Source organism: Rhinopithecus bieti, unplaced genomic scaffold (assembly GCF_001698545.2).
Source record: "Rhinopithecus bieti isolate Rb0 unplaced genomic scaffold, ASM169854v2 scaffold_6776, whole genome shotgun sequence".
NCBI lineage: Eukaryota > Metazoa > Chordata > Mammalia > Primates > Cercopithecidae > Rhinopithecus > Rhinopithecus bieti.
This window is the reverse complement of record NW_016805299.1, coordinates 943817-953273: the sequence shown is the minus strand read 5'-3', so window position 1 is coordinate 953273 and position 9457 is coordinate 943817. Positions and strand designations below refer to the sequence as shown.

Genomic DNA, 9457 nt, shown 5'->3' with positions numbered 1-9457 from the left:
AAAAAAAAAAAAAAAAAAAAAAAACTGTGCCTGGCATGTTGTTGCGGGAAATCAGGGACCCTGAATGGAGGGACCGGCTGAAGCCGTGGCAGAAGAACATAAATTGTGAAGATTTCATGGATATTTATTAGTTCCCCAAATTAATACTTTTATAATTTCTTACACCTGTCGTTACTGCAATCTCTGAACATAAATTGTGAAGATTTCACGGACACTTACCACTTCCCCAATCAATACCCTTGTGATTTCCTATGCCTGTCTTGTCTTTAATCTCTTAATCCCATCATCTTCGTAAACTGAGGAAGATGAATGTCGCCTCAGGACCATGTGATGATTACATTAATTGCACAGATTGTTTGTACAGCACGTGTGTTTGAACAATATGAAATCTGGGCACCTTGAAAAAAGAACAGGATAACAGCAATGTTCAGGGAACAAGGGAGATAACCTTAAACTCTGACTGCTGGTGAGCCGGGCAGAACAGAGCCACATTTCTCTTCTTTCAAAAGCAAATAGGAGAAATATCGCTGAATTCTTTTTCTCAGCAAGGAACATCCCTGAGAAAAAGAATGCGCCCCTGAGAGTAGGCCTCTAAATGGCCCCTTAGGGGGCGGCTGTCTTTTACCGTCGAAGCCAAAGGGATGAACTAAGCCCCGGTCTTCTGTAGCGCTCCCAAGCTTATTAGGATGAGGAAATTCCCCCCTAATAAATTCTGGTCAGACAGATTGTCTGTTCTCAAACCCTGTCTCCTGATAAGATGTTATCAATGAAAATGCGTGCCCGAAACTTCATTAGCAATTTTAATTTCACCCCATCCTGTGGTCCTGTGATCTCGCCCTTCCTCCATTTGCTTTGTGATATTTTATTACCTTGTGAAGCATGTGATCCCTGTGACCCACAACCTATTCGTACACTCCCTCCCCTTTTGAAAGTCGCTAATAAAAACTTGCTGGTTTTACGGCTCAGGAGCATCATGGAACCTGCCAACGTGTGATGTCTCCCCCAGACACCCAGCTTTAAAATTTCTCTCTTTTGTACTCTTTCCCTTTATTTCTCAGACCAGTTGACACTTAGCAAAATAGAAAAGAACCCATGTTGAATATCTGGGCGGGGGGTTCCCCCGATAGCATGTTGTAGGTGACTAATACCTGTTAATTGTTTTTTTTTTTTTTTTTGAGATAGAGTCTTGCTCTGTCACCCAGGCTGAAGTGCAGTGTTGTGATCTCAGCTCACTGCAACCTCCGCCTCCTGGGTTCAACAGATTCTCCTGCCTCAGCCTCCCCAGTAGCTAGAATTACAGGCGCCCGCCACCATGCCCAGCTAATTTTTGTATTTTTAGTAGAGATGTGGTTTCACCATATTGGCCAGGCTGGTGTCTAACTCCTGACATTGTGATCTGCCTGCCTTGGCCCCTCCTGTAATGCTGGGATTACAGGCATGAGCCACCGTGCCCAGACTTTTTTTTTTTTTTTTTTTGAGACGGAGTCTCGCTCTGTCGCCCAGGCTGGAGTGCAGTGGCCGGATCTGAGCTCACTGCAAGCTCTGCCTCCCGGGTTTACGCCATTCTCCTGCCTCAGCCTCCTGAGTAGCTGGGACTACAGGCGCCCGCCAACACACTCGACTAGTTTTTTTTTTTTTTTTTTGTATTTTTTAGTAGAGACGGAGTTTCACTGTGTTAGCCAGGATGGTCTCTATCTCCTGACCTTGTGATCCGCCCATCTCGGCCTCCCAAAGTGCTGGGATTACAGACTTGAGCTACCGTGCCCAGCCCTTTTTTTTTTTTTGAGACGGAGTTTCGCTCTCATTGCCCAGGCTGGAGTGCAATGGCTCGATCTTGGCTCACTGCAACCTCCACCTTTTAGGTACAAGCAATTCTTCTGCCTCAGCCCATCTAGTAGCTGGGATTATGGGAATGCACCACCACACCCGGCTGATTTTGTATTTTCAGTAGAGACAGGGTCTCTCCATGTTGGTCAGGCTGGTTTCAAACTCCCAACCTCAGATGATCCACCCGCCTCGGCCTCCCAAAGTGCTGGGATTACAGGCATGAGCCACTGCACCCAGTTTTTTGTTTTTAGACAGGAAAGGACTGGCTGTATTGCCTAGGCTAACGTGCACAGCTCACTGCAGCCTCAACCACCCAGGCTCAAATGATCCTTCCACCTCAGCCTCTTGAGTACCTGAGACCACAGGTGCATGCCACTCCACCTGGCTAATTTTTTAAAAAAATTTATAGAGGTGGAGTCTCTCTATATTGCCCAGGCTGGTCTCAAACTATTGGGCTCAAGCAATCCTCCTGCCTGGGACTCCCAAAGTATTGGGATTACAGGCACAAGGCACCACACCAGGCATTTCTTTCTTTTAGAGATAGGGTGTTGCTATGTTGCCCAGGCTGGTCTTGAACTCTTGAGCTCAAGAGATTCTCCCTTCTCAGCCTCTTGAAGAGCTGGGAATACAAGCACACACCACTGCACCCAGCTTAATACATATTTAATGAAAGGATGAATAAAATATTTGTGGAGTACCTATATTGGCCAATTCAAGTCTGGGTCCTTGGTAACCCAGCAACAAATTCAACATTATCCTTCTGAGCTTTGTGACCTTAACCAAGTAAGTTAATTCCTTGGGTCTCTCTGAGCCTCAGATACCTCAGCTATAAAATGGGTGTAAGAATATCTTATGGGGGGGCTGGGTGCGGTGGCTCACACATGTAATCCCAGCACTTTGGGAGGCTGAGGCTGGTGGATTGCCTGAGGTCAGGAGGTCGAGACCAGTCTGGCCAATACAGTGAAACCCCATCTCTACTAAAAATATAAAAAATTAGCTGGGTGTGGTGGTGGGTGCCTGTAATCTCAGCTACTTGTGAGGCTGAGGTGGGAAAACTGCTTGAACCTGGAAGGTGGAGGTTACAGTGAGCTGAGCCGAGATCACACCATTGCACTCCAGCCTGGGCAACAAGAGTGAGATTCTCTCTCTCAATCTCAAAAAAAAAAAAAAAAAAAAAAAAAACCTTAGGGGGGTGGGAGGCGGTGGCCCTTCCTGTAATCCCAGCACTTTGGGAGGCCAAGGCAGGCTGATCACTTGAGGTCAGGAGTTCGAGACCAGCCTGGCCAACATGGTGAAACCTGGTATCTACTAAAAATACAAAAATTAGCTGGGCGTGGTGGTGCATACCTGCAATCCCAGCTACTCTGGAGGCTGAGGCAGGAGAATCACTTGAACCTGGGAGGCAGAGGTTGCAGTGAGCCAAGGTCGTGCCACTGCACTCCAGCTCAGGTGACAGAGTGAGACTCCAAGAAAGGAAGAAAGGGGCTGGGCACGGTGGCTCAAGCCTGTAATCCCAGCACTTTGAGAGGCCGAGACAGGCGGATCACGAGGTCAGGAGATCGAGGCCATCCTGGCTAACACAGTGAAACCTCATCTCTACTAAAATACAAAACTAGCCGGGCGAGGTGGCGGTCGCCTGTAGTCCCAGCTACTCGGGAGGCTGAGGCAGGAGAATGGCGTGAACCCGGGAGGCGGAGCTTGCAGTGAGCCGAGATTGCGCCACTGCACTCCAGCCCGGGCGACAGAGCGAGACTCCGCCTCAAAAAAAAAAAAAAAAGAAAGAAAGAAAGAAAGGAAGAAAGGGGTCAGGGGGAGGGACGGGGGAAGGAAGGAAGGGAAGGAAGGAAAAGGAGAAAGAAAGAAAGAAAACATGCCATTTGTGACAACATGGATGAATCTGGAGGACATTATGCCAAGTGAAATTAAGCCAAGCACAGAAAGACAAATACTGCATGATTTTACTTATATGTGGAATCTAAAAAAGTCAAACTCATAGAAACAGTAAAATAGCAGTTACCAGGGGCTGGTGGGGTGGGGAAAATGTGGAGATGTTCTGTCAAAGGGTGCATACTTTTTGTTATAAGATGTACAAGATTTGGAGACCTAAGGCTGGGCACGGCGGCTCACCCCTGTAATCCCAGCAATTTGGGAGGCTGAGGCAGGTGAATCACTTGAGGCCAGAAGTTCAAGACTAGCCTAGGCAACATGGTTAAGCCCTGTCTCTACTAAATAGACACAAATTAGCCTGGTGTGGTGGTGTGTGCCTGTAATCCCAGCTACTCAGGAGGTTGAGGTAGGAGAATTGCTTGAACTTCAGAGGCAGAGGTTGCAGTGAGTGAGATTGCACCACTGCACTCCAGCCTGGAGAGAGTGAGACTCTGTCTCAAAACAAATAAACAGGTCGGACACGGTGGCTCATGCCTGTAATCCCAGCACTTTGGGAGTCTGAGGCAGGTGGATCATGAGGTCAGGAGATCGAGACCATCCTGGCCAACATGGTGAAACCCTGTCTCTACTAAAATACAAAATTAGCTGGGCATGGTGGTGCGCACCTGTAGTCCCAGCTACTTGGGAGGCTGAGGCAGGAGAATGGCTTGAACCCGGGAGGCGGAGGTTGTAGTGAGCCGAGATCGCAGCACTGCACTCCAGCCTGGGCGACAGAACACAACTCTGTCTCAAACAAAATGAAACTACATCAGGAAGTGAAGGGGATTCCTCCATCCTGTCACTAAGATGCTGGCAGACATGTGTATCATGCAGAGGTATACTTGCAGGAAGAGAGAAAAAAGGCCAGCCAGGGAGAAGCAGAAATAAGATGGCAAAGTTGTTCTAAGCCTTCCCCGAGGTTGGCTCTATTCCTGCCTTTCTAATAATTTGCTTTTATGGGGTGCTTCGTTCTCCTGATTTACTGATGCTGTCATCTCTCATGTGGATGTCTGCAAGGGCCTCTGAGGGGTCTTGCTGCCCCCACCTCATTCACAACAAAATAGCCAGCATGGGTGTTATAGGACATGAATCAGATCATGTCATTCCTCTGCTCTAAATCCTCCCTGTGTCACAGAGTCAAATCCAAAGTTCTTACCGTGGCTGACAAGGTCCTGTATGATCTGACTACCCTTCTTTAGCCCACAACTTTCTTTTTTTTTTTTTTTTTTTTAAGATGGAGTTTCGCTCTTGGAAACTCCCAGGCTGGAGTGCAATGGCGCAATCTCAGCTCACTGTAACCTCCTCCTCCCAGGTTCAAGCAATTCTCTTGTCTCAGCCTCCCAAGTAGCTGGGATTACAGGCACCTGCCATCATGCCCGGCTAATTTTTGTATTTTTAGTAGAGATGGGGTTTCACCATGTTGGCTAGGCTGGTCTTGAACTCCTGACCTCAGGCAATCTGCCTATCTCGACCTCCCAAAGTGCTGGGATTTCAGGCATGAGGGACCACGCTGGGCCTGTTTTTTTTGAGGCAGAGTCTTGCTCTGGCACTCAGGCTGGAGTGCAGTGGCATGATCTTGGCTTACTGTAACTTCCACCTCCCGGATTTAAGCGATTCTCCTGTCTCAGCCTCCCTAGTAGCTGGGATTACAGGCGTTCACCACTTGACCCAGCTAATTTGTTGTATTTTTAGTAGATTGGGTTTTGCCATGCTGGCCAGGCTGCTGTGGAACTCCTGACCTCCAGTGATCTGCCCACCTCGGCCTCTCAAAGTGCTGGGATTACAGGCGTGAGCCACCATGCCCTGCCAGCCCTCAACCTCTCTGACCTCCTCCTCTTCCTCACTCTGTTTCACTCACACCGTCCTCCTGGCTGTTCCTTGAACACCCCAGGTATGTTCCTCTGCTCCAGCTGGTCACGCCACCTTCTATCCTAGTCCCTGCAAACATCCACTCAGTTACTCCCTCTCTTCCAAAGTCTCTTTTTTTTTTTTTTCCCGAGACAGAGTCTGGCTCTGTCACCCAGGCTGGAGTGCAGTGGCACAATCTTGGCTCACTACAAGCTCCGCCTCCCGGGTTCACACCATTCTCCCGCCTCAGCCTCCCGAGTAGCTGGGACTACAGGCTCCTGCCACCACGCTCGGCTAATTTTTTGTATTTTTACTTGAGACAGGGTTTCACCATGTTGGCCAGGATGGTCCACATCTCCCGACCTCGTGATCCACCCACCTCGGCCTCCCAAAGTGCTGGGATAACAGGTGTAAGCCACCGTGCCTGGCCCTCTCCTCCAAGTCTTGACTGAGAATTCATCTGTTCACTGAGTTGAGACCACCATTTAATTCTGCAAACTCAGATTACCCTATGGTTTTTCTGTTTTCATACATGTATACCTACCACCTCTAACATAGTATATTATTTACTTATTATATTTATCATTTGTTGTCAGTCTAGCCCTGCTAAACATACACTTCATAAGAACAGGTATCTTTGTTTTCTTCACTGCTACATTTCCACAGAGTTTAGCATAGTTCCTGGCACATAGTAGGTACTCAATACAAATTGTGAAGTCGGTGTGAACTTGGTTATTCCTAATTCATGTGGACTCACTATTCATGCTACACATATGTGGTGCACCCCTCCCCGCCGGGTGTTAGGATGGTGAGGATGTAAGCAGTGACCGAGCATGGCCCCCTCCCTTTTTTTTTTTTTTTTTTTGAGAGAGAGTCTCACTCTGTTGCCCAGGCTGGAGTGCAGTGGCGCAATCTCGGCTTATTGCAACCTCTGCCTCCTGGATACAAGCAATTCTCCTGCCTCAGCCTCCCGAGTAGCTGGGATTACATGCGTGTGCCATCATGCCTGGCTAATTTTTTGTATTTTTTTAATAGAGACGAGGTTTCACTGTGCTGGCCAGGCTGGTCTTCAAACTCCTGACCTCATAATCTGCCTGTATCAGCCTCCCAAAGTGCTGTGATTACAGACGTGAACCACTGTGCCTGTCCAGCCCCCACTTTTAAGCCATTTGCTGCTTGCCTCTGGGATAAAGGCAAATGTCATCACAGCCCGTGAGACCCTATATGGTTGGTGCTACTGACCTGCCCGGTCTCTCTCCCCTTGCTCACTCTATTGCAGCCACACTGGTTTCCAGTCTCCTTTTTTTCTTTTTCTTTTTTTTTTTTTCTTTTCTTTTGAGACAGGGTCTCACTCTGGAGTGTAGTGGCGCAACCATGGCTCACTGCAGCCTCTCTTAACTCCTGGGTTCAAGCGATCCTCCTGCCTCAGCCTCCTGAGTAGCTGGGACTACAGGAGCATACCACCATATCTAGCTAATTCCTTAAGTTTTCTATTTTCTAAGGCCGGGTGCAGTGGCTCATACCTGTAATCCCAGCACTTTGGGAGGCCGAGGCAGACGGATCACCTGAGGTCAGGAGTTCGAGACCAGCCAGGCCGACATGGTGAAACCCCCGTCTCTACTAAAAATACAAAAATTAGCTGGGTGTGGTGGCACATGCCTGTAATTCCAGCTACTCAGGAGGCTGAGGCAGGAGAATCAGGCTTGACCTAGGAGGCGGAGGTTTCAGTGAGTCAAGGTCATGCCACTGCACTCCAGCCTGGGTGACAAGAGCAAAACTTCGTCTCAAAAAAAAAAAAAAGTATTCTATTTTGCAGAGATGGGGTCTTGCTACGTTGCCCAGGCTGGTCTCCAATGCCTAGCCTCAAGCAATCCTCCCGCCTCACCCTCCCGAGTAGCTGGAACTACAGGTATGCACTGCCATGCCCAGTACCCTCTCAGTCCTCCAGAGCATCCCCCAATTCTGACTGCACTGCCTAGCAGGCATACCCCCTGCCTGGTGAACTCATCCTCCTCCTGTCTGGTTCAGCTGGTACATCACCTCTCCCACAGTCTGTGTTCTCATGGCTCCTTCATGTCTCCTCTCTGGTCCCCTTCATATCCAGATGCCACCACCTGTAGCCCCTTGACCTTGAGTAAGTTACTTCCTCTCTCTGAGCGCCATGTGCCTCATCTGTAAAATGAGCACGTTACCTTCCTGGGCAGGTTCTCTGCAACACAGTAAGCTCCCTGAGGGCTAGGATCATGCTGGATGCCCCACACAGGGCCTGGAATGGATTGGGAGTTCAGTAAGTGTTTGTGGAGCGAATGAATGAGCGGCGTGGGGACCCACCAGGCCACTCTGTCCTCAACTTCTATAACGACTGTCTTGACCACTTCTGATCTGCTTATACCACAGCAACTCACTTCAGCTTGGTCAAAGCATGTGTCTTGAAGAGAGGGGGCCTCAGTTCTCTGATGTCTGCTTTCTGCAGCCCCTGGCCCATCGGCATTAGGTCTACACCTCCAAGGTCTAAGGGACGGCAAGACGCACACAGATGGAAGCCCACTGTCCCGTCACAGATGGGGAGGCCAAGACCCAGTGAATAGGAAATGACTTACCTGAAGCTTCACAGCTGCTCTGCAGTACAGCTGGGTTGTGCAGTGCACAGGGCTCTGTCCACAACATATGCCACCCACAAGAACTGAAAAATACACTCAGGCACCTTTTTTTTTTTTTTTTTGACGGAGTCTCGCTCTGTCGCCCAGACTGGAGTGCAGTGGCGCCCCGCACCTGGCCCCGCCTGGCCCATTTTTGTAATTCTTTAGTAGAGATGGGATTTCGCCATATTGGCCAAGGTAGTCTCGAACTCCTGACCTCAGGTGATCTGCCTGCCTCGGCCTCCCAAAGTGCTGGGATTACAGATGTGAGCCACCGCCCCCAGCCTGGAACTGGGATCCTAACCCGGGTTTATTTGACTCCAAAGCACTTAACCCAGCAAGGCAGGAGAGCAGGGTGGTTAAGAGCACAGAATCGGGCTGGGCTCAGTGGCTCACACCTGTAATCCCAGCACTTTGGGAGGCCAAGGCGGGTGGATCACTTGAGGTCGGGAGTTCGAGACCAGCCTGACCAACATGGAGAAACCTCGTCTTACTAAAAATACAAAATTAGTCGGACATAGTGGCGCATGCCTGTAATCCCAGCTACTCTGGAGGCTGAGGCAGGAGAATTGCTTGAACTCAGGAGGTGGAGGTTGTGGTGAGCCAAGATCGTGCCACTGCACTCCAGCCTGGGCAACAAGTGTGAAACTCCGTCTTAAAAAAAAAAAAAAAACAAAGAGCACAGAATCTAGCCAGGCACAGTGACTCCCACTTGTAATCCCGGCAATTCAGGAGGCTGAGACAGGAGGATTGAGCCCAGGATCTTGAGGCTGCAGGATCTCGAGGCACCAGTGCACTCCAGCCTGTTTTTCTGAGACAGAGCAAGGCCTTGTCCCCTCAAAAAAAAAAAAAAAAAAAAGAGAGAGTACACAGTCTGGAATTGAAAGACTAGAGTGAGCAGCAGTGTCACATTTAAAAATAAAAGCTCTGGGCCGGGCGCGGTGGCTCAAGCCTGTAATCCCAGCACTCTGGGAGGCCGAGACGGGCGGATCACGAGGTCAGGAGATCAAGACCATCCTGGCTAACACGGTGAAACCCCGTCTCTACTAAAAATACAAAAACTAGCCGGGCGAAGTGGCGGGCGCCTGTAGTCCCAGCTACTCGGGAGGCTGAGGCAGGAGAATGGCGTAAACTCGGGAGGCGGAGCTTGCAGTGAGCTGAGATCTGGCCACTGCACTCCAGTCCGGGCGACAGAGCGAGACTCCGCCTCAAAAAAA

At 49.5% G+C, this 9457-nt stretch overlaps 1 protein-coding gene across 1 annotated transcript in view; it reads right to left on the bottom strand.

Annotated features, from left to right (window-relative positions):
* MORN3 (MORN repeat containing 3) overlaps positions 1 to 9457 on the bottom strand; it is a 24709-nt gene that overhangs the window by 14161 nt on the left and 1091 nt on the right. The gene's annotated exons all lie outside the window — the stretch shown is intronic.